The sequence below is a fragment of the Cebus imitator genome, unplaced genomic scaffold (genome assembly GCF_001604975.1).
Source record: "Cebus imitator isolate Cc_AM_T3 unplaced genomic scaffold, Cebus_imitator-1.0 Scaffold151, whole genome shotgun sequence".
Taxonomy (NCBI): Eukaryota; Metazoa; Chordata; class Mammalia; order Primates; family Cebidae; genus Cebus; species Cebus imitator.
In genome coordinates, this window is record NW_016107466.1 from 2,713,198 (window position 1) to 2,728,056 (window position 14,859).

At 37.4% G+C, this 14,859-nt stretch overlaps 1 pseudogene; it reads left to right on the forward strand.

Moving 5' to 3' along the window:
• The first annotated feature begins 13,677 nt into the window (after positions 1 to 13,677).
• LOC108314389 lies at positions 13,678 to 14,214 on the forward strand (annotated as a pseudogene).
• The last annotated feature ends 645 nt before the right edge of the window (positions 14,215 to 14,859 follow it).

Consider the following 14,859-nt stretch of genomic DNA (forward strand, 5'->3'; position numbering starts at 1 on the left):
TCAAGAAAGCCTACAAATGAAAAGACTTAAAAGCTAGTAATTTACAAAGTAGAAAAACATAAAGTTAGACGGGTGGATTGTTTGGTATGAATAGCATTACATTACAGTAGAATTTCAATTTTATTCTATACTTGATAACTACTGGGTGTTTTCAAGGACAGAAGAAATGAGTATATATAAGATATTCTTTCTGTCTCTGTCTTTCTGTCTGTGCCAGAAGTTCATGGAAACTAAGTGGAAGCTACTGAAATATCCATAAAGCAAAAAATTAGAGTCCTGAACTTGGGCAATAATTCAAGTTAAAATGAAAAAAAAAATCAAACAAAAATCATAAGGCAAATGTTAGTAAGAAAAGACAAAGCATGGAAAGTTGATGGCTTCCATCTAATTAGATTTCAAAGTTGTAAAGGAAAAGGAAGCAAAGGTAACTAAAGTTACCAATGTTTTAATTTTTGTGTCATCTTGTACCATTGCATAATTGGTGATCAGAAATTGATGAATACATGAATAAAATGTATGTTTGATAATAAGAAACAGATTTTCAGCTTCAACAAAAATGTGAGAAAAAGCAGGATTTCTGGGGAAGGAGAAAGTCAATGAGATGTTGAATTTTAGGTAGCTTTTGAGGTGATATCCGCATGCTTGAATTTATTTTAGGTTTGGTGTCTTCACAAAGCCTTTTGAATGAAGAACAGTGTGCACGAATAAGAAGATAGCAATTAAACAATATTTGTAATGGACCAAGAGATTTGGTAGTGATATTACCAGAAGTGTATTGGATCAGTGAACTGATGACAGGGCACACACTGGATTTAATTCACAAACCTTTATTAGTATCCAGCAGAAAATTATCTGAATTGAAGAGGCATCTCCACAAGTGGGGTCCAAGGCAAAAAAGGAAGCAAGCTCATAAAGTCTGGACATCTATTTTCTCCAAATCTTGTGTAGAAATTTGATTCCCAGTGTTGGAGGTGGGGCCTGGTGGGAGGTGTTTGGGTCATGGGGGCAGATCTCTGATGAACTTCTTGGTGCTGTCCTCATGGTAACGAGTGACTTCTCACGCTACTAGTTCCCATGAGATCTGATTTGTTAAAAACAGCCTGGCACTTTTCAACCCTTTTGTTTCCTCTCTCTTGCTTCCTTCCTCTGGCCTTGTGATGTCAACTCCTCTTCAACTGTGACTGGAAACTCCCTGACACCCTCACCAGAAGCAGATGCCAGTGCCAAGCTTCTTGCACAACCTGCATATCCCTGAGCTAAATAAATATCCTTTCCTTACAAATTACCCAGTTTTAGGTAGTCCTTTCTAGCAACACAAAACAGACTAATACATAAGCCAAACACAGAAACAAAATTACACCTAGGGCTAGGAAAGAAGCCAGATAAGTTGGATCAGATTGCAGGTGGATTGGTTTATGTGAATTGCAATTGCACACACAGGTTTTTGGCAGTTGCTACCTGTCATACACATACTTTTTACACATAGCATTGGGACCACTTAAGGAACATACTGGGGGTGGGGTGGCTGGAGAGCAGAAATGATCAGGGAGAGTTTCAGGGAAAGAAAAGTGGGAGGGATACGGGGGAAAGTTGAAGATACTCACGCTACCATTAATCTAAGCAAAATGGAGTTTATTTATATCTAACATGAACATAACAATTACATGCTTTCCTCTTATTAAAAATAGCAAAGAGCTTTTCCTAATAATGGCCACAATCCGCTGGCAGAACAAAAGTAGTTAAAACAAGGGAGTTTCGCACAAAAAAACAAGGAGCCAACAAAAAACAAGTGAGTGTCTAGCACTGAGGAAGATGCCAGATAGGGGACATTTTCTTCACTATAGCCCTTCTTATGAATGGTGAGAAGATTTCAGAAGAGTTTATGCCATCAAGCTCATTCTCCACTTTAACAGGCTGAGTACAGTAGCCTGCTAGCTTGCTGAATAGAATTGTGGTTAAGCAGGTGAGTTGCTAGGTCACTACATTTGTGTTTGATTCCTGAATCATGTACTTAGCAGTGTTTTAGTATCAGCCATGTCATTTGTCATTTAACTTCTATAAACCTGAGTTTACTCATCTATGAAGTGGGAACAACAATAGTACCATAATAGAAAACACCACTATTTCACTTATTCCAAACGAACAAATCAGTGAGTCAGGCGTGTTTATTAAAAACACTTCACATATATGAAACTCCGATACCAATTGTTATTTTTTTTCAATGTGATAAACTTATAGTTAGCAGAACGAAGTTGTAATACGTCTGCTTTATCTCAAATTTCGCTTTTCAAATTAACATATAGCATCTTTATTAAATAGAAACAATCAGAGGATAGTTGCTTAGGAAGGGAGTAAATAATTAATAATGATAAAAAGGTACACAGCATATACTCAAAGATAGGGCCTTGCACAATACAATGCAAATATTTTAGTCGTGTTTCAGGGCAGTTTTTATGCAGAAACAGCTGAACTGTGTTTTCTCATCCAGCTGTCATGAAACGTGAAAACAGGAATGCATAATATATCGTCCTCCTGCCCCTAATTTCTAGTAAAAATCCCCTTCTGGTCATAATTTTGTTTCTTAAAATAAGTTTGCCAATGGATGGCAGTATTTAATTTTCTAGACAATTATATATCACAGTATATATAAAAGCACAGATATTCAGTACCACATATTCATCTCTTCTAAGTATTCTTTTGAGATAGAAATGCTAAATCCATCCACAATGATTCACTGGAAGGATAATGCTTCTGAGTCAGTAAGGCTTCAGATCAGGCTCTGGAAAGAAATAAAATCCATACTTTTACTCCCTTTTGGGAGGCTTCTACTCAGCCACATAGTAACTAGATGCATTTTTCCTCATTTACTCTTACAGAAGGTATTACCACATTTTGTAGATGAATATGTCATGGCTAAGATGGTAAAGGAACTTGATGACTGTCACTCAGTTATTCAGTCGGAAGGGTTGCAATTTGACCATACCACTTTAGAGCTGGAAATCCACCTCTACCTGTCACAAGAGGACCTCTAAGAAGGCGGAGTTTCTCAAGCTAACTTTGGAGAGGGCATTCATTGCTTTCTCTCTAAGGCAACACTGATAAAGGCAGATGAAAAGGGATCGGTACATAGCCTAATTATTTTGTTATAATTAGAGAATATTCACATGGAGTTTAAATTTCTGCAATTATGTCATCTCTTTGGGATATCAACTCCCTGACTTGGATGTGAGAAATAAACAAGGCCATTCTAAGATACCCTACTGATGTGCCTACACTGACGTTAAGTGATCCAATTAAATATGGAGCTCTGAGATGGGCTATAATCTTGGCAAAAGGTCGGATGTTATAGATTTCATGCTAAATACACTCATCTTCTCACTTTCCTCCCCATAGTATCTTTCCTCTTCATGCATTTATTTCTCTTGAGGTGGTCCTCTACCACCTTGAGCTTCCTCTTGGAACAATGTTTCTTTTAGATTCTTCATGTTTTGGGACTTTTTGACTATGTTGAAATGTTCTGGGGGTACAAATATAAATGAGTATTTTAGAAATGTGAACTTATTTATCATGTCAGACATTTTCTAACTCCTCGTTTACAATTAAGAAATCATGAAACATTCACGGAGAGTCTCAGAAATTCATTAATTAAAACTACTTCTAGTGAGATGACAACCTCCTATATTTCTTAAACACTGAATTGTTTTGTGTTTCAATGATGTTCAACTTGAAAATTGCGACAAGACACCTCTGCAACACCTGTTTCCACATATACCCTAATGCATACATGAGTATTCTTAACCGTTCCTTGAATAGCTCCAGTGACAGATCACTCCTAATCATATTAAGCAGTTGATTTCTTCTTGTACTTTTTTGCAATTTGCAATGAGCTTAATTGCAAATGCTCTCTTAAGATGAATATCAGTTTGCTGGATTTAGGCAATAATTTCTGCTTGCCATAGTGTGTATAGTTTTTAGTTCAAGATAAGTACATATGTTTATTCTTCTGTTTTATGATCATCGTCACCTGTTTCAACTTAGATGCATCTGCCTATATTCTGTCTGGTCCTTATGCCCCTCTAAGGAAGACTAATGCTGAGATACTAAAAACATACTTAGATTCTGGGCCTAGGGTTGGTTACAGGAGAATGGTTACAGAACAAATGGTTCTGACCCATATCACCTGGAGGGCTTGCTACAGGAGGTATTGTTGTGACCCATCACCCCAGTTTCTTAGGTGATTCAGTAGGCATAGGATGTAGCCATAGGGTTTCCCTTTCTAAAAAATTCCACAGGGTGCTGGTTCATTGATATAACCAGAATCTTAACAGAGCTAAGTAAATAACAGCATTCTAGGAGATGAGTCAAGAAGCTTCATGTTTTCATTTTAATTAAAATTTAAGACTACATGCCAAATCTGATGAAAATCTTCAAACTCTGAAAAAGGAGGTGAATATGAGATGAGGAGTCTGGTAAACCCAAGAGAGTTCAGACGGGAAAAGAGCAGAGAGCAGGCAAAGTGGGCCAGGTAAGTAAATCTTTAGGACTCCCATTACTGGAGTTTATTCTTTCTTTTAGATGATCAATTAGAAATAACCTGCTTTGTTACGAGAATGCATTTAAACTCATTAACAGTCATAAAATATAGCCAAGCAGGAGAAGTTAAAATAAACTAAAAAAAAAAAAAAGTCAATGATAGAAGCAACAGCAGTAGCCCAGAGCAAATGAATGAACTTGGTCTCACTGATGTTGACCATGTGTCCCTGAAAGAGTCAGCTGGAGATATGAGCCCAACATGGTCAAGGACATCTTACCTAACTGCTTTCTGAGGAGCTTGGTAGCTTTGGCAGTTGCTGGAAACTATGCATTCATGAGTTTCTCTGCATCTCTGCGGCAGAGGCAAGCGACAGAACTCATGCAGAGTGTGTTAGCCTCACTTGCGTAACTCCTGCAGAAAAGCCATCACAGACTGTTCTGCTCTGTGACAGAAACTATTATCTTTGTGTCTTTCTCTCGGCGCCTATGGCAGTGAGCGTTCTCTGGGCCACTTCTCTTTCTTACATTTCTTGTGGGCGCTGGAAAATGAGAGAAAAAATGTCTTGACTGCTGCTTGCAGAGTAGCTTAAGGAGAATTGCCTTCCAATATATTTCTCTGGGTCTGACGTCCCACATGATTGTAAAACCTCTTGGTGCCCATTATTAGGAATTTACTTGGTGTGAGAAGCCACAGAGTGTCCTAAATGCTGAGGAAATTGGTGGTCCTACTCAGAAAGGTATCAGAGAATGTGGAGGGAGAGTAATCTTGAAAGCAGTACAACATTCACATTGCCCAGCTGACATAAAACATTTTCTGAAGTAACCTCTAAAGCGTTTACTTTTTTCTTCTCCCTGGACAAAACTGAGAAATGGAATAACGGTCTGGAAAGAAATTCAGTATGGCAGCAAGGATCAAAAACAAAACATACCAACATTGATACTGCATGTGAATAGTTAGTGGTCCAGTTATCCTTAGAATAGGAACAACTATTAAAAGAATATTTTATAACTGTGTGGTATAAAATGGTGTATAGTATACTATGGAATCCATTGTGAGAGGGCAAAATATACCACCCAGAAAGGAATTATTTGACATATTTGAATTGGTTATTTAGAGAAACAGTAAATGTAGCTCTGAAAACCTGTTCTTTTGTAAAGGAAATTTACATGCCTCTACTTTTGTACGGTAAAGAGCAGATGTAAGAGCTAAAGCATATGTAAGGAGGTATTTTCTCTGAGGCCCCTTTACCTTCCCAGTTATGAATAAAAGTCTGACACTTTCCCAGACAGAGATGACCACAGGCAGTCATCCATGCATTCTGAGGGCTGATACCTGGGAGGCTTTTTATCTGCATGACAAGGCAGCTTTTGCTCACCATGCCTTTCCTCTCCTCATCCTCCCATAATTTGTTACCACCTTCAAGGAAGCCCCAAGCCTCTATTCCTTTCCTGTTTGCTATAAAAGTTCAGTCATCTGGCCCTTCTTTGAGTCTTACACTTTGTGTGTGGCTTCTGTGTCCATGCACACAATACATCTTGTTTGCTGTTTGCCCTCTGGTTAATCTGTCTACTGCCAGTTCACTTGATGATAGACTAACATTATTGAAACTTCAGAGAGAAAAGGGAAAAGGTAAAACTTCCCTATAGCTTCTTGTGACTTCAAATGTTTATGGTCTCATATATGTGACTTCTCTTTGCTCAAGAATAATATTTCCCTTCTTTACCATGTAACAGCATCTTTGGGGTACAACAAAATAGATAAACAGATACTTTTGTTTTTTCAATGATGCCATTTTACGGAAAGGGTAATTTACAAAATTTAGGCTATAAAATGCTTTCTTGTGTTCTCGGTTTTGCCTAGCTTATGCTATCTAAACCATGCTCCTTTCTTGAGTCTTCTGGCAGCTATTTCACATTTTAAGTGTGAATATTAGAGTGACTACAGACTTTTCTCTATTTTTACTTTTGTAAAACGTACAATAAAGTCACCAGTCAAGACATGCTTTGAGAAATCCTGAGTATTTCTAAAGCACTGTGGTATCTTTGGGAAAAAAGAATTATAAGAGGACAGTGAAATGTTTCAAGATGCTTTAAACTGAGAGTCAGCTGTTATATTTAATCTTGAGTTAGAATGATTATTAAAAAGACAATTGTTGAGTTGTGAGCCAAAAAACTGTATAAAATTATGAACAACATTGAAATCAACTGTAAAAAAAAATTCATGCAATTTGGTCATAGCTTCAGGATTTATGTTTAATCTACTTCTTCTGAAGTTCTTTTACCCAGGATAGCTACAATTTCAGGGGTTTCCGCAATCCATATTCAATTTAGTTATTCACTAAAATGAATCAGACAACTTAGAAAAGTGTCAGCAATTATTGTATTATCAGCAGTTTAAAGTCAAGGTGCCAGTAGATCCAAGCTTGCTAGCTCTTGAAGCTCTTGTATAATCCCACTCATTAGAACACCACTCTTATTTCTGAAAGGCCCCACCTTCAAATGCCATCATATTGGGATCAGGATTTCAACATATGAATTTCGGAAAAAAAAAAAATTCGTTCATTGCTTCTGCTCCCGGAGTCCCAAAATTCATATTCTTCTCACATGTAAAATCTATTCCATTCCAAAAGCCCCCAAAGTCTTAGGTTATCTCACCATAAACTCTAAAGTCTAAGAGTAAAATCTCCTCTAGATATCTAAGTCAGGTATGATTGAGACTAGAAGTACAATTTATCCTAACACCTGATTTCTTTCCATGCATTATGTTTGGGGATGGCAGGGTGAGGTGGTGGGGAATCCTGTCTTTTCTATTCTTTCAGTCAATTTGACAATCAACACCGAAGAAGAATTCTGTGATAAAATGTAGGGATTGAAGTGTTCTCCCCACCACCAAGTGAGCAATCAATTCTGCAGCAGACATTGACTAGGTGTTCTTCAATTCAGTTCTACCACTATCTACCTGGAGATATGTCAGATCCCACAGCTTTGGGGCTCAGAACCCAAAATATCCTCACCAAAAACCAGGGCCTCCAGAAATTCTGACTGATCAGCTTCAAGTTGGAGTTTTCACAATCCCCTCTTTGAGTTTCATTAATTGGCTGGAGGAGTTCACAGAACTCAAGGAAACACATTTACTAGTTTATTGTAAAGAATGTTTCAAAGGATACAGATAAAGAGATGCATAGGGAAAGACATAGGAGAAGAGGTGTGAAGCTTCCATCCCCTCCCAGGGCACATGACCCTCCAGGACATCACTTTGGAGTTTCCAAGAATTTTAGAAGTTGTATGCCAGGAAAGAGTCTTGAAGATGAGCTGTGTATTTCACAATATCAACTGTAAAACCAAACAACTGCATGATTCCTTACAATGGTGGGATAGGCATAGGGTAGACATTTCCATTTCCAAAGGGAAAAATAAAGAAGAAAGAAGATGTAGTGGGTACCAAGCAAGTACCAAATCTAGAAGGGCAAACTCCACAAGATGGTAAGGCTTAAGAATAGTCCCCTTTGGCTTCATTTTCAGTTCTCCAGGACTACCGGAGAAGGTGATTCTGATCTCACCTTCCATACTCACTGGAGAAGTGGCCCCAGACCCACAGCTCAGGTTAGTAGGGGTCCTGCTTCTCATGTTCTGTCAGTCAAGGCTTGAGCCTCCACAGTTTTGGTTAACACCACCCTCCTGGCTTTAGGCAAAGGTTATCTATCCTGTGGAAAGCAAGGCAATTCCACCCTCCCCACTACTGAAACCCAAAAGGCAGCCCAGATAATTTCTGAATTGTCTTCAAGGTCATTCTTCCACTGTTCTGCATAATAGAGCATGTCCACAGTTGAATAGCTCTATGGTCCTGCTCTAGAAATCCAGGAAGTACAACAGCCTCAACAACCTTCCTAGATTTCTTCCAGTCTCCTTCCCCTTTAGTCCAAACTAGCAGTTTTCCTGCTGGGATAGTCTAAGTCCATGGTTCACATTCACACTGAACTCCTAATTAAACTGTTGCTTGGTCACAGGCTTAGTGTTCTCTTCTGAATACATTTTCTGACTTTTGGAACTACAGACAGGCTGAGAAATGTCTAAATTGTTAAGTTCTGGTTTTGTTTGCTTAATAATTCCAACTTCAAATCATTTCTCTCTCCTTGCATTTTACCCTAATCAGTCAGGAGGAAGCAAGCTGCTCCTAAAACACATTGCTTAGAAAGTTCTTAAGATAAATATGCAATTTTTCTGCTGGCACATTCTATCTTCCACAGCACTAGAAGACAAGTGTAATTCAGATAAATTATTTGCCACATTATAATAAAGATCACCTTTACTTTATTGTCTAATAGCATGTTCCTCATTTCTTTCTGGAATATAACCAGAATGGCCTTTACTGTCCACATTTCTACCAGCATTCTGTGTGTGACTATTTCTGTATTCTCTACAAACACAAAAGTTTTTCCTACAGGTCTCTCTTTCCTTCCTGAGCCCTTTCCAGAATTGCTTTTAAAATTCCCTTGATGACAGTCTCAGCTTCCTCTATCATTTATATTAAAACTCTTTCAGTCTCTACCCATTCCAAGTCCCAAAGCCACTTCCACATTTTTAGGTATTTGTTGCAGTAACACCACATTGCTCAGTAGCAATTTCTGTCTTAGTCAGTTTAGGCTGCTATAACAAAGTATCATGGATTGGGTAAATTAAGCATTATACTCCTATTTCTCACAGTTCTGGGGACTGCGAAGTCCAAGAACTTCAAGATCAAGGTGCCAGTGGAACTAGTGTCTGGTGAGGGCCCGCTTCCTGGTTTGAAGACAGCCAACTTCTCCTTCTATTCGCACATGGCGGAAAGAAAGCGAGCTATCTCTCTTTTTCTCTCCTTAGAACACTGATAATCCTATTGGTGAGGGTCCCACCCTCATGACCTAATTATATCCCAAAGGCTCTATGTCCAAATACTGCTACATTAGAATTAGGGTTGCAACATATAAACTTTTGGCAATATCAGGCAATGAAATATCTCTATTCACAAAAAGCACAGGACATCAAATGTATGGGGGTTATCTCCCTACACTAAACAATTTTTGAAAAGTAGCTGTTGTCCTACAACTTAACTCAATTCTGAAAATATCTACCTGGAAATTATGAAATTGAAATATTTCAAATTAAATTGAAATATTAAAATTTTTGCTCTGAAACTAGAGAGCCCATAATTTTTCTAACTAATCGTACTTCCAACACTTTTTGCCCAGAAATTATTTACACAAGATTGCATTCTCTGTAAGCCAGCTGGAAGGAGGAGAAAAAAATGTAAGGCATGTTGGAATGACTTGTCACATGCTAAACTGAATGTGATTTGTCCTCAAAAGAAATGCAAAAAGCAACAAATACCAAAAAGAGACAAATGACATCTTTACTTAAATTATGTTTTGATAAACAAAAATCAAGTTTGAAACACATGTGATTTTATAGCTCAAATCCCATGTTTACTTTTAAAAAATTATTTGTAATTATTACATATTTTTGTTGTCTATTATGCTGTCCTATTTAAGTGTTTCCAACATACTGATCAAAGGAGAGTCCAAATTCAATCAGGAATTCTCCATGGAGAAAACAAATTGTATTTTTGTACAGATACATTATCTGGAGAAAATTCTTAATGTAATATATTATTTCTTGGAAATTTAAGTGCAGACTTTAAAATTCCGTATTGGAGTTCCATTAGCCTGCCAATTAATGTAATAATTAACTCATTAGCTTAATGGTACTCTAATTACCTGTTACCTCTGATTGTATTATAATTCTTTCAAAGTCAATGCATAATGGTTTTATCTGTGCTCCCTATAAGTAGTTTTTCTTTCTATGCCCTTTTTTCCCCTGTAGGTTATGATTACAACACAGAAAATTTCAATGACTAATTATCTAATCCCTCCCACATCTAGGATAGTCAGTTTTCTACAGCTAGGATACCTCTAATAAGACAATGCAAGAAAATGTGAAAGAAGAATCCTCAGAGTGGTTTTCTTTCTGATTATATCTCTTTCCTGACCTGGAGTGGAACTCCACACTTTCTCATGGGGATTCTCAGTTTCCCAGATGATGTTGCTATGCAGTTTAATCAGCAGTATCATGAATAAAATATGATGGGTTAATAGGCCTCTGTCAACTTTCTGGATATATCTCTCACCTGCTTTTTTGATGTACGAAGCATGTTTACTTGGCTGGTTTGGTAATCTAATACTGGTTTTTGGATAAGAAAAAAAAATGCTAAAGATTGGTTCACCACATTTTTCCCTCTTATTTTTAGTTACCACATAAGGATTGTACATAATTAAATACGGAATGATATTTTGATACACGCATACAGTGTGTAATGATCACATTGGGGTAATCAGCGTGTCCATCATCTCAAGTATTTATAACTTTTTGTAAACATTCAAAACCTCTCTTCTAGCTTTTTGAAAATTTATGCTCAATTATTGTTAACCATATTCACCCAAAAGTGCTACAAAACACTAGAAATACTTCTTCTCATCTAACTGTAATTGTTTATCCACTAACCAATCTCTTTCAATCCTCCCCAATCTCCAACCTTCCCCAATCTCCCATAATCACAATCCTACTTCCCACTTATATGAACTCAATATTTTTAGCTCTCACATATGAGTGAAAACATGTGACATTTATCTTTCTTTGCCTGACTTACCTCATATAATATAATATCCTCCAGGCTCATCCATGTTGTTGAGAATGACAGAATTTCATTCTTTTATAGCTGAATAATATCCACTTTGTATACATATATATCATTTTATTCATTTGTTGATATATACTTAGTTTGTTCCATATCCTGGTTAATGTGAATAGAGTGGTTCAGCACATCTTAATGTAAAGAAAGATTTCACATAGGTACTTGGGGACAAGGATAAACAGTCATCAAAGTGTCTAGTCAGCTGTCTCTTAAGAAGCAGTACAGACATTCCCAGTAACTATTTATTGCGTGAGTTTAAATGCTTACTGATAAATATTTATCTCGCTTAACCCTCTAATTTCACAATAGCTTTCCCATTTAGGTATGATTGTTTATTTCAGTATTACAAATGATACTTGGAAAGGTGATATAGTTTCCCCAAAATAATAGAGCTGGTTATATAGATATCTGAGAAAGAATTAAGGATTTTAGTTTTCTGTCTATATATTGATATCTATATCATACAAAGATCACACTGAGGAGAATCAAATCTGTCTAACTTCAATGTCCATATTTGTTTTTCAATATTATCTTCCTTTCATGTCTCCTCCAACAGACACACACACACACACACACACACACACACACACACACACACACTACAATGCATTACTTAAAAGGTCAATAATCACAGAGGGACCATTTTCTTTGTAGTCAAGATGGAGACAGTGGCATTAGAAGAGTAAATTTATTTTTGGCAATTTAGTCATAAATACATAGTTGGTACATGGGGCCTTAGACTAGCAAGGGATAGCCAATCTAACTATTTTATTTTATATTTCACAGATCTAGAGACAAATTTCTACCATATTAGGTCCTCAGCAGTAAATTTACATATTCTTTAGCTTTTCCCTGATTTGATGTCTTGGTTTTTAAGATAAGAGGATGTTAGCTAATTAATTCAGTTTGCTGGGTACCAGTGAGTGTATCATCTTCATATCTGGCCACTGTAACCGGCTACATTATTAAAGATCTAAGGAGAAGCACCTGAGGTTGAGCTGACACTTGGAGCACACCAGTCAGGACCATATTTACAGGACAAATAAAGAATGTCTTAATTCCTCTGAGATTCCTCCACTTCTAGATATAACCTTATTACAGACTGTCTTGGTGAAGAGTACTGTGGTAGACCTCACCCTCAGTTCCATACAAGAGGAGATTCAAATGCAAAAAAACCTAATAGCAGATTCTTAATCATTCTGAACAACAAAAGTAAAAATTATCATTGCTGGACAGAGCCAGTGAGTTCTTACAGGGATGAAATGGTGGCATTCTTACTAACATCAGTGTTCATGACCCCAGGCATTAGCAGTTGTGACAACACTGATGGGTCCCAGCTGCAGGGGTGCCTTCAAATTGCATTGGAGATATAGCTTCTATGTTTAGCATTGACAGTATTTTTTTAAAAGTCATTGTGAATAATTAGAAAATAAATGAGAAACAGTTTAGCCTAAAGGAATTGTCTCTGTACAGCAGGAAAGTATAAAGCTGATACTCACATTTTTGTGTATCTGACTGTAAAATGCATACCATGCTAAAAGATTTTAGAAAAGTTACCAAACTACTTTCTCTCAGTATTCTCACCTTTGTGTCATCAAATACATAGGCCACTAGTGAGGATTATGAAATGTCAGCCACTGGGCTGTGTGCTTTATAAACCAGTGCTCTAGAGACAGTAGCTATATTATTAATATTAGAATAATCAGTCTTACAGCCTTGAGATAAACTAGAGAAAGGCTAGGATCCCCAAGAATGGAGGGAGCCACAGAATACCAATCTGTGAATATAATTGAGTTGTCATTATTTACTCCAAATTAGATAAGCTAATACCTACCTTTAAATAAATTGTCCGTTTATGCCAAAATAAGAGTTTAATCCATTGGGTTTTTCCTAGTTGGTATGTCTTCAATGTCTTGTTGTTGTTGTTGTTGTTCTGCTTAATCAGGTCTGCGTTCTGGGTCCTCTAATTTCTAGCAAACATTTCTAGTGACTCAAACAAGATATCCCAGTGTCAGTTAGAAACCATGTGGTCTAACAGTAGTTAAGTGTAGGATTTTTAATGAAGTGAAATTGTTTCCTCCTGTCCATTAATTGCCAAGTACCATGGCTGTTGGTTAACCTGAAGTTAATGAAGTAGTACTCACGTTATTACATATGTGCTAATAAAATAGGTATGTCAGTGAAAAACAGAAATGCTGTGAAATCCTGTAAAATGCCATTGATGAGATAGGTTGAATGAATTCCTTCCTTGGAATTAAGTTTCCTATAAAGCACGATGTCATAGTGCTCACGTGACCTAACAGCTTGTAAAGACAAGTCTGTGATAGAAACGTGTATTAGAAAATGCTGTTGGCGACTGGTGTTGGATGACCCCGGATTCGAGACGACCGAAGAAAATTGCACCTTGGCCTCCCACCATGCTGCCCAAGTTCGACCCCAATGAGATCAAAGTCACATACCTGAGATGCACTGGGGGGTGAAGTCGGTGCCACTTCTGCGCTGGACCCCAACATTGGCCCCCTGGGTCTGTCTCCAAAAAAGGTTGATGACATTGCCAAGGCAACAGGTGACTGGAAGGGCCTGAGGATTACAGTGAAACTGACAGTTCAGAATAGACAGGCCCAGATTGAGGTGGTGCCTTCTGCCTCTGCCCTGATCATCAAAGACCTCAAGCAACCACCAAGAGACAGAAAGAAATAGAAAAACATTAAACACAGCAGGAATATCACTTTCGACAAGATTGTCAACATTGCTTGGCAGATGCGGCACCGATCTTTAGCCAGAGAACTCTCTGCAACCATTAAAGAGATCCTGGGGACTGCCCAGTCTGTGGGCTATAATGTTGATGGCCGCCACCCTCATGACATCATAGATGACATCAACAGTGGTGCAGTAGAATGCCCAGCTAGTTAAGAGGCACAAAGGAAAATATTTCAATAAATGTCATTTAACAACTGGTGGGGAAAAAAAAAAAAAGAAAAAGAAAATGCTGTTGGAAGCATATCTTCTGCAAACCACAAGTGGATAGAAATGTTAGATCATCTGTTACAGGGTCATTTGAAAGAAAAAAAAATGAGACATCAGGAAGCAGTTAAGCCAACACCAAAGCAAATTTCTGCAGTTGCCCTTGGATAAAAACATATACTGTTGTGCTAACTCTTCCAAAAATTGTTATATTCGGTATTTATCAGTGACCTCTGGGTATGTTGATGAGCTAATAGCAATTTCCTTCAGAAAACACTTCACACTTGCAAGTCTAAATGATGTCAGAGAAGCAATACAGATATATCATAAAAAGCTATTATCCTATCCGTTGAAATTACCTTTTCAGGAGAGAAAAAGTACTCAAATGCAATGTTTCATCTGTAAACTCTCTCTCTTGCCTTATTAAGAAACAGAAGATCAAACAAAAAATGTCTGCTTTTTATGGAGTTGATTCTACATGTGTTCGTGAGTGTAATAGAAGTTATAGAATTTATCAAGTCTAAATTTAAGGCAAAAATTAAACAATTCCCTCTTTCTGTGTAGCCTTTTACAACCTCTTTTTCCTAATTAGAACAGTCAAACACTTTCCCTTGTATGCTGGAACATCTTGATCT